The sequence below is a fragment of the Protopterus annectens genome, chromosome 1.part0 (genome assembly GCF_019279795.1).
Source record: "Protopterus annectens isolate FY-2018-M chromosome 1.part0, PAN1.0, whole genome shotgun sequence".
NCBI classification, from domain to species: Eukaryota; Metazoa; Chordata; order Ceratodontiformes; family Protopteridae; genus Protopterus; species Protopterus annectens.
In genome coordinates, this window is record NC_056725.1 from 78,953,506 (window position 1) to 78,974,000 (window position 20,495).

Consider the following 20,495-nt stretch of genomic DNA (forward strand, 5'->3'; position numbering starts at 1 on the left):
CAGGGAGGTACGTCTCAGGTCATTCACACCAGCATGGACAATGACTGAGTGATATTTGTACTTGCCTTGGAGTGACCTGAGTGCTTGTGTTATGTGGTGGATCCTAGCGCCAGACAGGCAGCTCACCGTGACCTTCTCCTTGTTCAGCCTGGTGAGCGGGACGTCAGTGTGCCTGACGATAGAGTCACCTATTACAAGTGTATTAGGTGTGTTGTTTAGCCTTAAGGGCCGTAACTGTTCAGCACACTGGCTTTGTGAGCTATGTGTTGCACGTGTTTTGTTTTGGGGTAGCGGTTGCTTGGGTGTCTGCTTTGGAGGTCTCTGCTGCTTAGATAGATTTTTATTTAGAGCCTCCGAGTATGTTTTTATGTGTTTATGTGTTTGGATTGCTGTCGTGGTAGTTCTATGTGAGACTGGAATTGTAGTGAGTGTGGTTTCCTTCTCCTCCTGACTGGTTACGCCAGTACTGAGTTGAGAGAGCTTAGCCTCCAGTTTGGCTATATGGTTGCATCTCTCACATGTGTTGGAATTTGTTGGGAGGAGGAGAGGGTTGGCTGTGTACATGAGACAGTTGTAACATTGCCTCAAGATTCCCAGATTCACCAGCTGGACCAGAGAGGAGATTGACAACTGACCTTTGGACATGCTAGAATAGTATTGGGAATTCCTTTATAATTGAAAAAAAGGGCCAAATGGGGAACAAGGTACTCAAGGAGAGTTTGTGAGGGTGTAGTGCTTTTAATTTTTTAGTGCTGACTTATATAATTGCTTTAGTGAGCAAGTGCCAGGCTTTAGAGTAGGACTAGGGTGTTTATTATGAGAACTAGATCAGTTCTAAGGGAAAAAGTGAAGAGCAGACTTTGTGGAGCCGAGAAAGGTTTAAACCAAATTAAGCAGCGCTGCCTGATGCTGCGCTATGCGCAAAATCATGCAAAGTCGCGCTAAAGCGGGTTTTATACAGGAGGACTTGAAAGAGCTAGAAATTGGCCCAAAACAGCCAATAGACTTACAGATTCTTGTGCTGGGAACACTCCTCCAGGGATAGATAGGCTGCTCTAAGCTCCCCACTGCCACTGGTGAACAAAGAAGACTCCCTTTATCCAAGATAGGAAATGGGTAACACAGGAACTTTCCAAAAGTCCAGAATACAGCAAAGCCTGTATTTGGACTACTCTAGGTCAGGATAGGCAGGAAACAAGGATAATTTTTTTTTGTTTTTTTTTCTTTTTTTGCAACAAACAGCAGGAAAATGTTTTATACAAGATACAATTAATTTAAGTATAAAGATACAATATGGACTGTGACGGCCATGGCCTGGCCCAGCAATCAAAGAGCCTCAATCCTTACCACTAATACCAGGGAGGACGTCTCATATAAGAGGAAAGGATAACAAATACACACAGTAAAGTACAATTTCCCTTAAGTGCACACAGAGATCACAGTCATTCTGGGGCTGGTTGCTCCCTTGCTCCCCAGGTCCCTAATAAGACTCCTCACTGACACCAGCTATAGGGTCCAGATCTCAGCCTAGCTGACAAGCTAACCTCCAGTACCCTCTCTGTCCCACCAGTGCTTCGTGTCCCTGCCCAGGTTGCTGACACACACCCACACACTTTGATATAAGTATTTATACAACTTCACAGACACTCCTGGGAAAGGCTGACACAGATTCTCCAGCTGTGCCCCTTTACCCAGACTATACAGTAGTAATTACTGCCACCACCAGCTAATACTTATCAGATACCCAAAGGCCCTTAAAAGGGTGCCCAATTATTACTGTGCAATATTATTATCCTATTGGTAAGCATGACTAATCAGTCTAAGGCTTATTAGAGTGGCCTTGTACAATAACCACTATAAATATGCAATGTGCTCTAGAGCTTAACTTAACTCTACACAAACCAGCCATAGGTAAAAGGTTTTTAAAATATTTTATAATAAATAATTAAAACACAAGACAATACTACTACACGGCAATGCTACTCAAGAGTTCAGAGATCACACAGAAACTTAAAACAATACAGTAGGAAAGTTCTGATATAACAGAAAAACACTTAAGTCTAATCTTTATAGTCATAGCTATTCCTACAAGAAAACATACTTCTAAAGTAACTTACTTTCATAAAGAGAGAATAAGGCAGTGCTGAAGGTTGGATATCAAAATTAAAATGCTTACAGTCTCTCTCTCAACAATAGTTTTTAAAATCACTCAAACATTTCTGCTGGGCCCTCCCACATTACATCATTTTGACACTTAGGTTTTCCCAGTATACACATTACATCATTTTGACACTTAGTCTGGAGTTCCCAGGCCAACAGGCTACATTATTTAACAATCTAACACCTGCTCAGGAAACTACAACAATAAAAGACATCTCATATGTAGACTCTAGTAATTATTCCTTAAGTAAAAACAATAGAAAGAATGTGTTCAACTAGCCACTTCAGCACCACAATCTAGATCAAAGGGTATACAAGACATAATTTTAACTTCAAAAGAACAAATGTGAAATGCTTGGCTTAGTTTTCCTTAGAGCACATGGCAATGCTGCTACAATCTTGAAGTTCAACATTTTAGTGTTTTCTTTCATTTAAGGAACAAGCCTGTATTTTACATTTATATTTACAAATGCCAGAAATTATGTATCAAATTCCATCTGGCTAGGCTGGCAGCCTTAACCCATCTCCACCAGTCTTCACATGGACATAGAATAATATAAATGCAGCTATACTAAAAATCTATAATCAGTCAAATATAAGGTCATCACATATTAGTACTTGACACACTTACATGCACAGTAAAGTATAGATATTTACATTTATGGTTAAGAAATATAAGGGAAAAGGAATGTGGGAGACAAGAGTAGAAAAGAGAGAGGAGGTGAAGAATATGAGTGCTACATATTTTTCTTAGCCAACATAGACATAAAGGAAGTTGTAGTGAGGTTAGAGTAGATTTAGAAGTTAATGAGTATGAATTGTAATTTTGGTACAGAGGAGTAGTAGTCATGGTATTAAGAACAAAGTGGTAGAAGACATTAAGAGATTTATATTGAAAATGTGCCTTTTTAAGGTATATGGGGGTAATGTAGGTGCACAAGTGCCAAGGTAGTTTTGTCTAAGTAGGAGCATGACCAGAGCCAATTGTTTTTTAAAGTGTTTTAACAAACTTTTGAATCTGGGTAGGTTAGTTTGTTGTCTGATGCTGTGATGTTGGTTGGAATAGAACTCCAGATTTTGGAGACATAATTTGAGTACAGAGATAGACCAGCAGTGTTGTGGATTTTATTTAGGTATAATATTGAGTTGTCTGTGGAGCATAGTCATAGTTATCATACAGGTGTAAGATTCCAGTAAGGGTTGCAGCATGGGACAGTTTTGAGGTTTGTAGATTATATTTTGAACAGTTGCTAAATGGGTAACAGACAGTGTGGAAGTTCTAGTCAGTGTAAATCATTTGTGGCAAAGCAGTGGAGGGATTTTGCAGATTAGTTAGTGACAAACCTTGCTATCTTGTTATAGCATTGTTCAGTTTTTGTTAGTAGAGATTGGCGAACGTTGATGTAGATGGCAGTAGCATGTTGTAGAGAAAATATCCAGAGGCTGTTTCTTTTTCATTGCAAGTTAAACATGTTTGTTGTGATATAGCAGTCCAGTTTTTCTGTGAGTTTTCTTGATAGCTTGTTGTAGTGGAATATCAGATTTTAGGTGGTTATCTGTGATGACGCCAAGTAGATTTGTATGGGACACAAGTTTGGTAGGAGTCTTGTTTGAAGGGGTGATAAAGAAATTATTTTTGTACAGGATGAAAATGTTGGTGTAGAAAGCAATAACTTGGTTTTCTTAGCATTCAGCAGGAGGGAAGAATTGTTGAGCCAGCTTTCTATATAAAATCATTTTGGGTCTTTTGCCGAAGTTCTGGGAGGTACTTAGCTGTATTGCTGCTTGTACTTGACCAAACAGAACTCAAAACATTATACAGTACAGAGTGGCAATTCATGATAACAGCAAGTAGGGATAAGGTTCTGGAAAACGTTCTCCTGTAGCTGAGAGATTATCAAGGTATTGCTGTTTTGTCACTGTATTCCTGTTTCATTAAAAGGGTAATTATTAAGCAGGTGATGTGTATTTTTGGATCAGTTGTCTTTTCTAAGTGCAAAGCCATGGTGTCAACTCTCATTAATACTTTTATAAATGACATCAAGTGGATCTGTGATGATGGCATTGCTTTGCTAGATGCTCTGCTTAATAACTCCAAGCTTGTCTTGTCTCTAAAACTGAAGACACACCAGATAAAGCAGAAACATGGAATCCATAGTCTCAGATTACTTCTTATATAGTCCTTAACAGCACATTGTTTATTTGTCTGTATGCATTTGAAAATAAACTAGGAATGTAGCTTAGGTATATCCAAATTCACAGTATAAAGTGCATAGTAGCTACCAGAGCTATGGCAAGAAATAGTCTACAGCCAAGAGTCACTTCTGTTCAACAATTGCAGATGTTGTTCACCACTATGTAGTTTCAGTACTGCATTATCTAAGTACCACACAGGAGTCAGGGTATTTTAGTAATGTTGCTTGTTTATCTCTTCTTAATGTAATACTCTGTAGTCATCACTTTTCTTCACAGACAAGCTATCACTGTGAACAGTATACTCAAAATACAAGCAGCCAGGCTAAATTATGTGTCACACTCAGACTTAGAATGGGTAAAGAAAGGCAGTAGTTTAATTTTGTACATTTTTATGAATTTCCTTTGGAATTATTCATATTGTAGTTCAATTTGACACTATATACAACTCATCTTATGTGTATGCATCATTACATGTCCTTTTTGGGTTACTAAGTACCCCTCTGCGCTTCCATTTCTCCAGCCTTCAGCATCCCCCAGCACCCCTGACTGACAATCATGTATTTAGTCATCCAAAGTCACATCCATGTATTACTTTCCAAGAAAAAAAAAAACAATACATGGATCCCCTCAAATTATCTATAGTATGATCCCAATTATTCTCACTAGGTTTAACATCTGTTATTGACCATGATGAGGAAGGCCAGTCTAAAACCAAATGACACAGGTTATTTCAAGCACCAAGAAGGAACATGGCTTGGCTTAAAATGTCTTACAAGGGTAGCTAGCCTAGTTCTTACCTATGAACTTATGAACCTAACAACAGAAGAGGCATTCGTTTACAGAGCTCTGAGCCGTTCAGCTGGTTACTCAGCTGGGACAGATCAAAAACCTCCCTCCCCTGCTTGCTGTATTATGTTATTTATGTGCTACTAACTACTTGGGTAACATTGCAGTTTACAGTTGATGTACATAACATTTCTAACTTCTTCTTCTTTCGGCTTTTCCCGGTTATGGGTCGCCACAGCAGATCACCTGTCCGCTCATGATTGGCAGTGGAGTTTTACAGTGTCGAGTTGCCAGCCCGGCGCTCAACCTTCCACAGAAGGCACACACACACACACACACATCCACTCACACCTAGGGCCAATTTAGAGTGTCCAATCCACCTGCAGCATGTCTTTGGGATGTGGGAGGAAACTGGAGCACCCGAAGGAAACCCACGTGACCACAGGGAGGACATGCAGACTCCGCACAGAAGGCACCCCAGCCGAGGATCGAACCAGAGAACCTCTTGCTGTGAGGTGACAATGCTAACCACTGCACCACCGTGGCCGCCCTACTTAACATTTCTAACTAGATAAGTAAAATTGTTTAGTCCGATTAACTTCAATCAATGTTTCAGGTATCATGGATGCACAGGTAAAACAATACAAACCAATAACAAGTACCACACACCAGTTAATATCAATATATTTACATTAATTGTCACCTTTTATAAGCAAGGCTGTTATAGTTTATGTAGCAAATAAAAACTTAAAATAAGCCCATAATCAAAATTATATTCAGAAGAAACTGAAGAAAGAAAGTTAAATATTTTCCTAATAAAAGCATTTTCATTGTATAGATAAATAAACTAAAACACCAACTACTACATATAAATTTTATTACAACTTTCTTCTTAGTTATCATTTCATGTTATTCCCCTTATATTACTGTTTTCATTAGAGGACACTATTATTTCTACCTGACAGCCTGCTAACAACCTGAGCCTGAGCTATGTGGTTTAGTTCTGAGTGAATTTTATTCTACTAGTGTATTTGAAGGGGATGCTAAATGAGTGCATTTAATGGTCAGCATCCTCTTTATTTCATTTCAGAATAACCATAACTTTAAACTGTTATGAACAAGGAAGGCAAGTCACATTCAGCCTAAAAATGCTTTAAACAAAAAGAAGAGAAAACACAAACTCCTTACAAAGAAAATCATAATAGTATAACTTTTCTTGCCAGCTCTGTAATCCTTTTTCTCAACTTTATATATTAATTATGATATAGTCATAATCCTTACATTCTTTGCAATTAGTCAAACATATTTAAAAACATTTACTACAGATTTTATTATATGTTTCATATCGGTTCCCCTTCAGAAGCCTGAATGATCATAAGCTCGAAATTCATAAGCCTGAGACCAAAAGCCTGAAAACTCAAAAGCCTGAAACCCAAAAGCCTGAAAACACACAAAATACACATACTGACTTTAATGTGGCTTTGCTAATCTTAGCGCTGTGGTGGAAAGTTACGGGTTGGGTTCAGGTAAGTGTATGACTGTTTTTACGTTAGGGTTAGGGGTGGGTTAAGTGAGTTAGGGTTAGGGCGCAGGTTTGGTGTGTGTGCGATACTGACAGACTTTAGGATTAGGGGCGGTTTAGGTGAGTTAGGGTTAGGGCACGGGTTAGGTGAGTGTGCGACAGTGACAGACCTTAGGGTTAGGGTTTGGGTTAAGGTAAGTGGGTAGATAGTAGTGTCTTTGTACTGGCATATTAGCATTATTTGTATTCTGTGTGTTTTCAGGCTTTTGAGTTTCAGGCTTTTGAGTTTTCAGGCTTTTGAGTTTTCAGGCTTTTGGTTTCAGGCTTATGAATTTCAAACTTATGATCATTCAGGCTTCTGAAGGGGAACCTTCACATCATATATCACATATCACAAAACACATACATATCTATTTAAAAATTGTTTTTTGCTATAAGCTAAAACATGCTAAAAATCTAAGGTATTCTCCTTATGCTGTTTACATTTCGTCTTTTTGCAGTTCTTTCTTTTTCCCCAGTTTTAAATTGTGGTTCTGAAATTTAATTTTGGCAGTAAAATACTGAAGTTAAGTTGCCATAGTTTGGCATATTTTGTAGATGTCAAAGTTATCAAATGGCACAGTTTCAGTCAAAAATGTGCAGTTCAGTTACTCTAGATCATAAAATGAAAGATGATTTACAATGAGAAATATGCATAAAAAAGTCATCACAACCCACTGAAAGAGATGCAGTGAAACACATAGTAAAATAAAAATATGATCATTTATTCTAAATCACTAAGCTGGCTTAATATGGTTTGTAGTCATTTGTAATGGTATCCACACTGCTTCCTCCTTGGTTTGTCTTGCTGTTTTGATTATTTAGAAATCTGCATTCTAACTGACCCACAGCAATCAGGGTGCCTATTATAAATCCAGTGTTACTAACAATAAAAGGTTCTGGTAGGTGTACCTATCAAAAACAAAGAGCTACAGCCTCCATATTCTTCACTCCACAAACTGAATATATATTTACTTATTAGAAGGGTGGGAGTTTCTCTGTCTCTGTCTTCAAACAAGCATACACACACACACACACACACACACACACACACACACACACACACACACACACACACACACACACACACTCACACATGTGCACACATCCAACTCACAGCTGGAACATCAAAAGTCTACAAGCATCTTCACATAAACAGTACTGCATGTATACTCCTACTGAAATGTCAGCTCTCAAAATGCCGCTTGCTGACAAGCCCAAAAAAAAAAAAAAAAAAAAGACTGAAAACACAGGACAAGAGTGAATCTCAAAAATCACTGTTAAGGTTTGATCATAATGAAATAAACTTCATTTATTGGCAGAAAGAAATATAATTTATTAAAATAAATAACACACACATATGGGAGACAGTATTTCCCCAATCAAAATAAATCATGATTTTTTTATAGGAAAACATTTAGAAGTATTGCACTTTATCAATCATACCATTTCTAGCATCCAGTAGAAAAATGCTAACTAATACAATTCATAATACAGTTTATTCTTCAGACCATTACTAAACATCTAATAAAAATATGTCAAGTTAACAAAAATAGATCTGCAACTTATCTACATTTCTAGCTTGGTATGGAATAACTTTCTTTTTGCCATGTAATTTAGAAAGAATGCTGCCTCAGGCTCAAGAAATGAAACTTAAAATTCTGTACTTTTCCATGTTCCCACATATGCTGTTACAAACACATACACTAACCTTCTAAGACACATATGCACTAACCTTCTAAAACTCATGCAATTTCAATTTAACCCTTTACAATCCCCAATTTGATGCTGAAAACATCACACTCATATTATAAAACATATTTTATACTTTAAATATATTGTCATTTGCTATTTCACTTTCATTGACACGTTCTGTAAATGACACTTTTTCAAAATCACTAACATGCAAATGTTGTAACAACGGGTTTGCTCAAGATGCAATGAGTTTAGTTATTAAAGCTTTGCATAAAACTAAAGCCAAAAGCACACTCATAATAGAAATAGCATTAAGCACAACAAATTTCAACAAACTGCCTTGCCATCCTTAAAACAAATTGGTTAGACAAGCCCATTGTGAACTATGTGCTTCTTTGGTATCTGACAGTTCAGCCACTTTTTTAACAATTTCCAAAAGATTACTTACTGAGTGCTCATTATCAGGAATAAACAAACAGCATTCTTCGTGCATGAGTGCATGTGTACCTCCCTTTAATGCAAGTAAAAAATTAAGTGCCATCCAATTTTGGAGTAGTACCACATGCATGGCACTCATTTCTAGAGTAACCAAATTATCAGTTTCAAATGTTGCATTACTTAACACTCGCAATAGGTTAGAAAGCTTTATCAGCTCCCAAATTGATTTTACAGTCCCATAAGCAGGTAATATATCAGCGGCAGAAATAACATCATCACCAAGGTCCATATGAGAAAGTCCTTTAAAAGCTGCTTGTTCTAAGTCATGATGATAAATCCATGAAACATCAACCTTTCCAATTAGATTTTTTATAGTCTGAGTATCTCATATATTATGGATTTTTACCACTGGTTATGTCATTTTCATGTTGAATGGCTGGAAGAAATCTCCCAGTATAACAACACCCCAACCAGTTTTCTGGCATCCAGGGATATGCTAGACTGTCACAAATAAAATAAAAGTCTTTCAGCATGACCATACCATTTACTGCACTTCCACTATACATTCATCGAGTAATATTTCATTTGCACTGTCCAACTTCCACAGCCCCATTTTTCATATAGCAAGTATATCCCTTGACTGTTACTGATAATGTAAGATCAGCAATTTTATTAAATGATATAACATTGATTCATAGGTTCATAGGTATGTACTAGGCTAATGGCCCTGGAACCTTTACAAGCCTAACCCATAGGATTACCCTGGCATCATCCCACCTGATCTTAGTTCCCAGTGCCTCTGTTGAATAGAGCCACTGGAGTGATCCTCACAGTGAATTTTCTATTTCCCATCCACTCATTATGCATAGTATGCCACAACACATTTTTTATCTAATACCACTGATGAAAAAGCTGTCTGCATATCAACTTCATTTACAGGTACTGGAAAGAATGGGATACCTCTGTCATAGGCAGTATACACACACACACACACACACACACACACACACACACACACACACACACACACACACACACACACACACACACACACACACACACACACACACACACACACACACACACGCACACACACACACACACACACACACACACCTCACAGTTGACTACAGTGAGAACAAAACCCTCCTGCCTATTGAAATATACAGACTACAGAACTTTGTATTTTACGCAAATCCCACAGCACAAGTCTGACTTTTATAAGGCTGTAGGACAACTTACAGTGGATGAAATTAGCAGTGGATTTTGGAATGAAGATGTTGTGAGTTCAACATGAAATGGATAGCTAGCCATGTCCAACTGCCAAGATTTTAAAGTTCTGATTGTTACCAGATTCATGAGTGTGCAATGTGTAGTATTTGGTAGTTGTGTTTCCAATGTGCGGGTATACTTTAAGAGACATTTTTATAAACTATAGGTAAACAGTTGTCCACATTACTATAAGTATTGGAAAACCTGAATGTGCATTATCATTATAAAGATGGGCATGGTATATAAGACATTTGTTATTTATTTATGTAGTGTAGTTGATATATTTGTGAACAAGTACTGACAGCCCAAGGTTCCAGTGCATGGGGGAGGTAACAGATGGCTGCATTATAAATATCTGCCATTTTCTTAGATAGTGCTTAATTTGGTTTGTGCTTCCATATGCAGTTTTGTAACATGAACAGTAAATGGGCAGTAAACAAAAGTAATATATGCTACTGCCCAAGCAGCAGGTTTTCACAATGGTTGACAAAGTGTCTGTGCATGTGAGGTACACATCTCTACCACTTTCTCTGTTTGTACATATTTCTACCACTTTCCCTGTTTGTGTGTAGTTAAGTGGTGTGCAAACATGAGCTTCCTTGACAAAATTCTGAGGGTTCTCAGTATTAAGGGTATGAAACTCACCTACTGCTTATCTAACTCTGTAGCAGCAGGTATAAATGCATTGATACATTTCTTTTGGAGCCCAGATGATATAAGGTTCAAATCCAGGTGTATGTATTACTTTCAAATAAGCAATAATGCAATAAAATAATTTGTTATACTACATTCACTGTGTGTTACTATGTGCTGATGTAGCACAGTGTGTTTAAGTGGCATTGCATGGAGGTAACAACACCACAGAAGAGGCTTTCACTGTTGTTTGGTATTGGTGTATCATGCCAAACTCTTCACAAACACAGAGACCAAAAAGTGAAGGGCTCCATTTTTATTGTTGTTGTTACTTATGTGAGCTGTGTGTGCTTCTATTTTCTGATCAGATTATAGGTATTAAAATGAGGTAGATAGGAATGTGGTGAAACTGAGGGGGGAACAAAGGGAAAGCAATATAGTAATGTGCAGGTGGGAGGTAGAAAAGAACAATAGCTATCCATTTCTTCATTCATGTAAAATGAAAATATGTGCAGAATATTAGCTGAATTTTTACTGCCACCTCCAGAAAGGGGGTGACAACAAGCCAATTCATGTATAGCCAGTTAGACTAAATCAAGTGTGTCAAAAAGACATGTGTGAAATGAAGTGCTATGTATGGGATGATTTTTTTTTTTTATGTGTGCGACAGCTGCCCTTTTTTTTTACTTCAGTAAGAGAAGAATGCTGGGTAGGGGATGTTGGTATTTCTGGATCAGGTAAGTTGGGTAGGTGAGGAAGTAAGTGCAAGCAAACAGGACAAATAAGACATGGCACTGGGATGGTGAAGGACACAAAAGGTTAGGGGACACCATGATTGGGGTGAGGAAGGGGACAACACAAGCCCATTGCCCATCAAACATGAGGACAGCGAAAATCTAGTCTTCACCCACAGGACTACCATCACTGTCCCCTTACTACACTGGCTGCTCGAGTGCTTGGCATCTCATCCTCCTCTTACAGACCATGAAGGAGAGCAGCCTCTCCATCCAGCATAAGTGTGCACCAATGAACCTTCACACCAACCATGACATCTCCTGACAGGTGATGAAACCCCCACCTCCACCAGTACTCCTGGAGGGTACCACAGAACCAGCTGTTGGGGTACTGCTTCCTTAGGGTGCAGGTAGTGCAGAAGTAGCAGATGCAGTACTGCCAGATGGGTCCTAGATGTGCTGGGTGTTATTGCCAAAGCCGCTGGATTGGTGGCAGGCTGAGCCATTGGGGTTGGCCTACCTCCTGTGCTGTGAAGGATTTAGTGATTTGTTACAGATGGATGACATGGAGACATTTTGACAACGCATAAAAGAAGATAAAAAAGAGATAATGGTTAGGGTGAGAAAACAAAGATATAAAATTAATACCATCATATGTATCATACAATGCATTTATGGCAATAATACAACTATTTTATCTGAAGTTTTATGTGTAAGTATAAATACTAACAAATACAAACTATAATTACAGATTGCTCAAAGTAATCCTTGCAATGTGAATATATTGCACATATGCTTGGTCGAATTATACAGATTAAAATTAACAGCATGGCATTTATGCTAATTGTGTAGAATTTAATTTCTATAATATTATTAAAGAATTGCAGTATTTTATACTTGTTACTTGTGGTATTTAAAACCACAATCTCTGATTACACTCTTACACTTGACTCCTATAGATGGTTTGTGCTACAGACTGATGCATGCATGCTTGTTTTTACAGTTAGGATATGCATGCATAATTTGCTACTGCTGTACATAAAATAATATTTTTCTTTCAATTTTAAAGCTACAATAATACTTGTCTTGTGTTGCATATATACATACCACTTGCTTCCCTCAGTCTCTCTAGATGCTTAGCATGGGCCTGTCTATTCACATCTATTTCAGAATTAGCTGTGAAAAGAAAAGAACAGAAGAGCATTATGCATACCAATCTTGCCTATATTTAGCTTTCTAGTTATTATAAATTCTCTTTAGTACCATACTTACACAACTGTGAGATGTTGGTAGTTTGGAACTCATCCAACCACTAGTTGAATGTATCCTTCTTGAGCCTTTTTAGGTCAATGAAGTGGTGCCTACACCATTCTCCAGTGTGTAGGATGCCAGTTGCACTGCATGCAGCCTTGGCCAGATTATTCCAAGCCTCAGACTTGTACTGGGAGCCAGAATAGTCCACGTTCTAAAGCTTTTGGCTGTGGTGCTTTTCCAGGACTCCAATAAATGTTCTGAACTCCTGAACACCTCACCTCTGTGTCCTAAATTGGGCACCTTCCCCTCTAACACCAGAAATGTCTAATCCCAAAGCAGTGCAATAGCAAATAATGATTTCCTCCAGTTCCTGTTATCGTGTTTACTGGTAGTGCACAAATGCAAGCAATGATGCCAACCACATTTGCGTGATGTTAAGCAGAGAGAAACAGTGCCAAACAGAGAAAAAAGCAGTTTTGGAAATTGGAAGGTTAATCTGACACTTGACATTAGCTTGAGGGGAGTCTGCTGCTTTAACTGTTAGGTGACTTAACTTTGCAGACTTACACTAGGGGCATACATTTCATGACCTGACACATGTTTGCTTGGCTTTATACATTGCTAAAATTGAATTTTACAGTACGGGATTCAAATCTATGCATAAGGGACAAAACATTTTCTTTCACAGTGGTGATTTTCCATCTTTGTCACAGAAGAATTGTTTCTCAGACATAAGTCATGAATCATTTCTAAATACAGATAAAAGATTGAGGTGTTAACCATGTATGTGTGTGACCTAACAAGGTCCTTGCATATACATTCATTTGTGTAAGTATCCTATTTAAGTGTGAAGGTCATCTAAGTCCAGATAGCAGAATTATACTTACAGAAACATAGTAGACAGCATACTCTCAGTCATACATCTGAACCTTCAAAACAGAGTAAGGGTGTCTTATCCCTCTTGCATATAATTAATATCAGCTCCACTACTTATAATTATGTATAAACTGTTCTAAGTAATGTTTAATATCTGAAATGGAACAACAGTAAAAATGTCTGAAATTTCCTGTATTAGAACCCATGATCATTTGTATGGCAATCCTACACTTGCGTCTGTTGTCACAGGAATATTGTAATAACACTTGGATATTTTCATGTTCATTACTATAAACTGAACTGTCAAAACAGTAAAAATATGTTGCACTTTCTGCATTAGAACCCAGGACCATTTGCATTATAGCCCTACACTTACACCGGCTGCAACAGGAATAGTTAAATAACAGTTGTATATTTCCCCATTCATTATTAAGTACTGTGCGTTAACCACTGTGCAACACAGCATACTGTGTTTGCACAGTGCCCAACACACATTTGATACAATGCATCCATTTTGAAAATGTTGACTCTCTGCTTCTTCTCTGCATGTGTTTGATGGCTGCAGGTGTTATGGAAGCTTGCTAACTGCTGCACAACCTCACTTAACAATTTTGCACATTAGGAAGAAAAAACTGTAACAATGAATCCTTTTTGACATTTAAAATGTCTACACCTTGTCTGCAGCTGTTCTGTTTGCTTCCTGTGTGGGCCACTAAGCCTGGTTTGTGGACTAAGTATCATCCATGTGAGATAAGCAAAGCTAAACATGTCATTTTTGTGTTTCTCCATTTCTGCTGTTTGTGCTAAGCCACACACCACGCAAATACTGGCATTTAAGAAATTAAGGGAAAATTATGAGAAAGGAAGAGATCTATTAAATAAACAACACCACAAACATTTTATGTTTATTACATATGAAATATTTTTACAGAGATCTGGATTTGAACTCTCACGCCAATAAACCTTCAAAACACAGTAAGGATGTCTTAGCCCTCTTTGCCACAGAAACAGCTTTGAGAATAGAATGAAAATCATTGCACATACAGCACAGCATGAAAATCATTGTACATATAAGTAACTGCAACATCATTCACACTAGTAACAAAACATATGACAGTTGTTTGTACATATATTAATTTCAGATGTAGTGCAGTGAGTGATCACACAACCATTTATGACTATTGCTTGCATAAATGGAGCTCTGTCTTATCTCTCTGTGTTTTCTGCTTATTCTTGTCTTATCTGACCAGTAATCTGAGGCATGCCATCTGTAAGTCATTCTGTATCATTGTCCTTAAAATCTGTAATGGTTTTAAATGGCAATAACAGACAGCTGGCAAGAAATGAAGGATAGGTTGGATGTTACCAAACAGAAACTGTGAAATGTGTGCTGCTTACTCAGTGGCAGCTAGTGACTTCAAATCAAAGGGGGGCTGCAGGAGACAGCTGAATACGTGAGGCCAATGGGGAGGGGTGCCCAAACTAGAAAAGTAAGGAGCTATGCTTAAAACCACAAAAACTGGAACTTTAATTAAATATGCTGCCCTGGGTGCCAAACCATCATTTTGAGAGTCCAATCAAGACAAAATGAAGTGGAGAAGAAAAAAATATTTCAATGCATTAGCTACATGACAGCTTACTTAATATCTAGTGAAAACAAAAAGGTTGTGAGGCATGAAAACATAAATTACTTTTTAAATAGATTACTGGAATGCCAGTCAAAATCAAGTATAAGAAAAACAAGCAGCACACAACTCAAACCACTTACCCTTGCACTGCAGTTCTAATTATAATTTATATTCAGCTTTATAAAAGTACCAGGTAACATGCTAAAAGTAGCAATCTCTGTGATACCCCTACTTGTAAAAATGTTTCTTATCCAAAAAAGACCTGCTGCCTGACAACAGCAATGTACTTGTTTCCTGGGGAAAACATGATCAAAGTAAAAAAATGAACAGCAAACAAGAAACAAGCTCAAGTTAAATTGTTAAAGGTTTGCACAGGTTATGGACCACACATGACTGATTGGCATTCTATTTAGTTTACGGGTAAAGCCTGCAAAGATGACTGCAAATCTCCAACAAAAGTAATGAGCTTCTTAAAATACTGTAATCCTGTCCTTTATTACAAATACTGTCATATCCATTTCAATATTAAAGACTTATACGTTATCTAGTTATGTAAGTATTCTCTGTATGGTACCAACAAAAAGGCGTTCAATGTTGGTAATTTTTTAACAGTATGTTTATTAAAGTTCACTTGCATCTTACAATCTCAGACAAGCTTACATGATGGTCATGAAAGCATTGCTACTTAAACACAGAGCAATGGGGCACTTTCTGAATAATAAGAAGCATAAATCAACAGTATAAAAATATGACAGAAAAACAGAACATTCTGCAAAATCAAGCAAGCACAGATGAAAAGCTACTGTAGTACTTGTGTCTACCTTGGATGAGGGGATACTCTGCACTCTTATACTGCATAACTGCTCCTTGCCTTGATTGGGCACATTCAGAGTCACTACATGGGGGAGTGGGGTGCAACAAGTATCTCACAATTTTAAATGTCTCTGGCTGGCTGACTGTGATGGCCCTGTCACATTTGTCACACCTCTCAACCTCAGAGAAAGAAATCTAGAAAAAGCCATACATAGAAGTGGGACAAAAGCCCAAAAATAAGGACAATATTGAAATATTGCTCTTATAAACTTTCTAATAGAATAGTAGTGCTGCATTAGTATGAATTTTCTGAAGGGTATGAAATCTGAAACTCAAATGTCTGTCGTTATTTTCTAACTTCAATCTTTATTGATTTGCCACTAATTTGCCAGAAAACCACAATTGTATGAAAAATGGACCAAAAATGTGATGCAAAAATATAAAATTGCCACACAATACAGCTGGGAATCTGTCAAAGAAAGCACACTTTTTAAAATATTAGTACTGTTAACTTGAGCAGCTGACAAAATAAACAAATCTACATACATTTCTGAAATAAAAGTAATATATAACTCCGATTATTACAGTTATTTATTAATTGTAAACCCTCCATGTTTTCTTCCAAAATTGCCATTTTGCGGAGGGAGTATTAGAGGGGGAGCAACGTTTTGAGCCAAATCAGAGACAGTTGAAGGGTCTGGATATGCCTAAGTCTATAAAGCAATTTATTTGCATGTACCTCTCAACCTGTTAATGCAGAAAATCTGGACAAGGCCAAATATATTGGGGGAACACACAAACAGTACTAAAAATTGCTCTTGTATAAACTTAGTTGATAGAATAACAGGTCTTGCTTTAGCATGCATTTTTCTGAAGGTTATGAAGTCTGAAACTCAATGTCTGTCATTATTTAGTGACTTACTTCCTAAATGATTTGCCAGAAAACCACAAATTTTATGAGGAACAAACCAAAAATAAGAAGCAAAAATCTATTCATTCTGTGAAAATCTTGACGGTTGAGAGGTATAGTTCAGCCGGGGCTGTCTTTGAGTTTGCTTCCCTTCCCCCTCACAAAATCATAGTCGAATGGAGCCTCCCCCCTGCAGCCATTCCAATGCCCCATTATTTGTCTATTTTGCCCCATTTGCCATAAACACTGTAATGTGCATACTGCTTTACTTCTACGATGATTTGGATTTCATTTGAAAGTTTTATTTTGCATTTTACAGCACAAACACTAAGACATCTTCTAAACACAGCAATGCAGTCTCACAATGAAAATAGACTTAGCATTAAAACTTCTCTGCCTTTGAAACTCACATTCATTGAAACAGCATTGAAATCCACATTCAAAGAAAATACATTTGGCTAGTATAAATATTAACTTTGGGCAGTTTTCAAATGATAGGCTCCTTGCACACAAAACATACATGTGTTGTGTGATACACCTTCCTGATTGTATTAAATTATATTCCTTGTATAACACAGTACAGTTGTTAGAGGGTGTTTTAAATTTATTGTTTTGAACATTTTTCCATGCACCAATAATGCCAAAACTGCCCAAGTGAGAACATTTCCATCATAAATGTTTACTCAAACTTGTACAATGCACCAGTATCAGTAAATATGCACAAACTCTGCAGAAGTAAAAATCATCTAAATAATTCTACATTAAAGAGATCTGTAACTAATGAAGAGGTTGCTCCTAGCAAACAGCTTTATATTTCATTGTTTCATCTACAAATAAAGTACCTGTTTTCCTTGAGGAATAAATTGCCCATGTTGCATTAAAAAAATGATAAGAAAGTAATATTGCAATAGAATAAAATATTGCAATAGGGAATGGATGGCAAACTGATAACAGGTTGATAGCTACTAGGTATCTCCGCCAAAGAGGACATTTCCAGGACTGCAACATCCACCCACTTTAAAAGTACAACACAGTACAGTATTAAAATGCATCTACATACTGTGGGAGTAGAACCCACAGCCTTCTGCATCAAAAGCAAGTTCACTACCTGTTGTGCTATTAACAATGGAAGCCGACTCAGCATAAGCAGCACTAAGCTTCTCTTCCCCTGAAGCTCTTAGTTCATTGTAAAATGCACTCGACACTCAACTGTATCTCTCAACTTTGCAGCACATGAGCAGAAGAAATCTGAAAAAAAACAAAATTTATGGGGGGGGGGGGCAAAATCCCACAAACCAGGGACCCATTTTAAACATTGCTTGTATAATCTTGGAAAGTTGCTAGAATAAATTGCTGTGCTACCGCTATACATTTCACTACCAAGGCTTGAACCCAGGCCCCTGTGCACTACAGGCAGAGAAACATACCACTATGCCAAATCAGCTGTTTCTTGAAAGACACGAAGACTGAAACTTAAATGGCTATCATTTAGTGAATTCAGTTCTCACCATAGCTCTCAACCTCTTAGCACAAAACACCTGGACAAAGCCAATAATGGGGGAATACAGCCCCCAAACATATTCAGTGAATTCAGTTATCATCATAGTTCTGGTCCCTCTGTTAGTTTTAAGTGAGTATCACAGTTGCCTGTCCCATCTCAGAAGTTTAACTGAGGGCACAAGTTTTCTGGCCCCTCTATTAATTTTAAATGAGTATCAAGTTGTTTGACCACTCTTGTAGATTTAAGTGTGTACCTCAGTTGGTGACTCTCATAGTCTTTAGCGAGATACCTTTCATTGTTTTAATATGCTTTATAGGTTTATATAAGATTGATTCATTAAATATCAAAGGGAAATATGAAAGTAATTCATCCCAGGGAAGTACAATGACACTGCTGATTTGTTTTTCTCAGCCATTACAGTTATATTCAGTAACAGAATGTCCAGTGTTTTAGGGACCTTCCTTCTTCTTTATCACTGCCAAACCAGTACTTGAGTTGGTTAGTAGCATTCACTTAATTTTTAATGTTGGCTGAATATCAAAAACTATACACAGCCTGTTAAATTGCATTATTATGGTTCCAGTAGCAGGTAACATACACCAGTTTAGAGGTTCTCCCAATGACAAACAGAGACAGCCTTCAAATTGCTCTACTGCAGCAAAGATGTTTTATCCCCCCCAAACATACACATTGTTTGTTCAAAACATTTGTACAATGGACTGCTGTAGGTATAGCCTAGGCTATGTGACATCTCACTTAAAATAAAAAAGTGCTTGAATTCTGCTTCAAACAGCAAAAAAGGCATTTAAGCAAAAGAAAGAAGACACGCTTTTTGCTGAGAACAAAGCTCCCATATACCCCATGGAGTGGAATATGCCTCTGCCACTCCTCTGCTTAATATAATCAGTGCCATGTTTGGTGCACCTTGGAACATATTGAGAATCCCCCTCAAAGTGGTCTTTCAGTGTATAGTTTATATGTGTACAAAGTGCTTACTATTGTAGGTATACACTCATCCAGGCTGTATTTTCCAATAAAAGTGCTTGAATAATTTTCCTCACAAACTTCATATGTCCTCTGTTTTTTTCAATAATGCAGTATCTTTAGTAAAACTCCACAAGTCGTCAAGACATTTCACACAAGCACTTCTCAAGCTTTACTTGCTCGCCCTCCACACAGACACGCAGTCTCTCCTTCTCTCTCAGTATCTCTTGCTCAATGCTCTGTCATATGCACAGTAATTCCCCTCCTATATTAGCTTGTATAGATGAGAATTTTTTGTCTAATGGGCAAGTGTGCATATTCATATTTTAAATTGCTACATCGATTGACTGTATAAAGCTAAAGCACTGTTAGAAACTGCATGTAGCCAGGTTTGTTTGGTAAGGTGACACGTGACAGTCATCTAAGCAGATATATAACTTAACCATTAAACCATTAGATTACATACACACTCTAAGCTTTTGTAGGCAGTGGCTGTGGCACACACGTGACAATAATCTAAGCAGATATACAACTTAACCATTAAACCATTAGAGTACATACACGCTCTAAGCTTTTGTAGGCAGTGGCTGTGCACAAAGATAACTACACAAAATATCCATTAATAATCGCCTTTTTCAAACTTGTTATAAAATCAACAATACCTGGCAAGAAGAGCAGTTATCAATATTTAATGACATTAGGAGGAGTCGGACTTGGACACCTACCTCAATTTAAGTAAACAAAATGAGTGACTGCCTGGCCATCTCTGTCTGATCACAAACTGAAGTACTGGTGGATACTAGGAAATCAAAGTAGCTAGGAATAAATCAAATTCTTTCTTTAATTCTTTTGCTCTGTAACTGTAACCTCTGTTCGAATTTCCAACTCTGAAGCCAAAAAAAAAAGGAAGAAATACAAGTTGTTTCAGCAACGGTAGCACTGCAAGTAATGAAAGTACTCTGCTAGCCAGCCTGTACTACTGATTTGTTTCTCGCTCTCTTTTTTGGGAAGAGAGCGAGAACCAATCAGCAGCCATCCAGCCATCCACATCACG

At 37.6% G+C, this 20,495-nt stretch overlaps 1 protein-coding gene across 1 annotated transcript in view; it reads right to left on the reverse strand.

The window, feature by feature from the left end:
* GPR4 (G protein-coupled receptor 4) overlaps positions 1 to 20,495 on the reverse strand; it is a 2,027,241-nt gene that overhangs the window by 1,383,290 nt on the left and 623,456 nt on the right. The window lies entirely within an intron of this gene.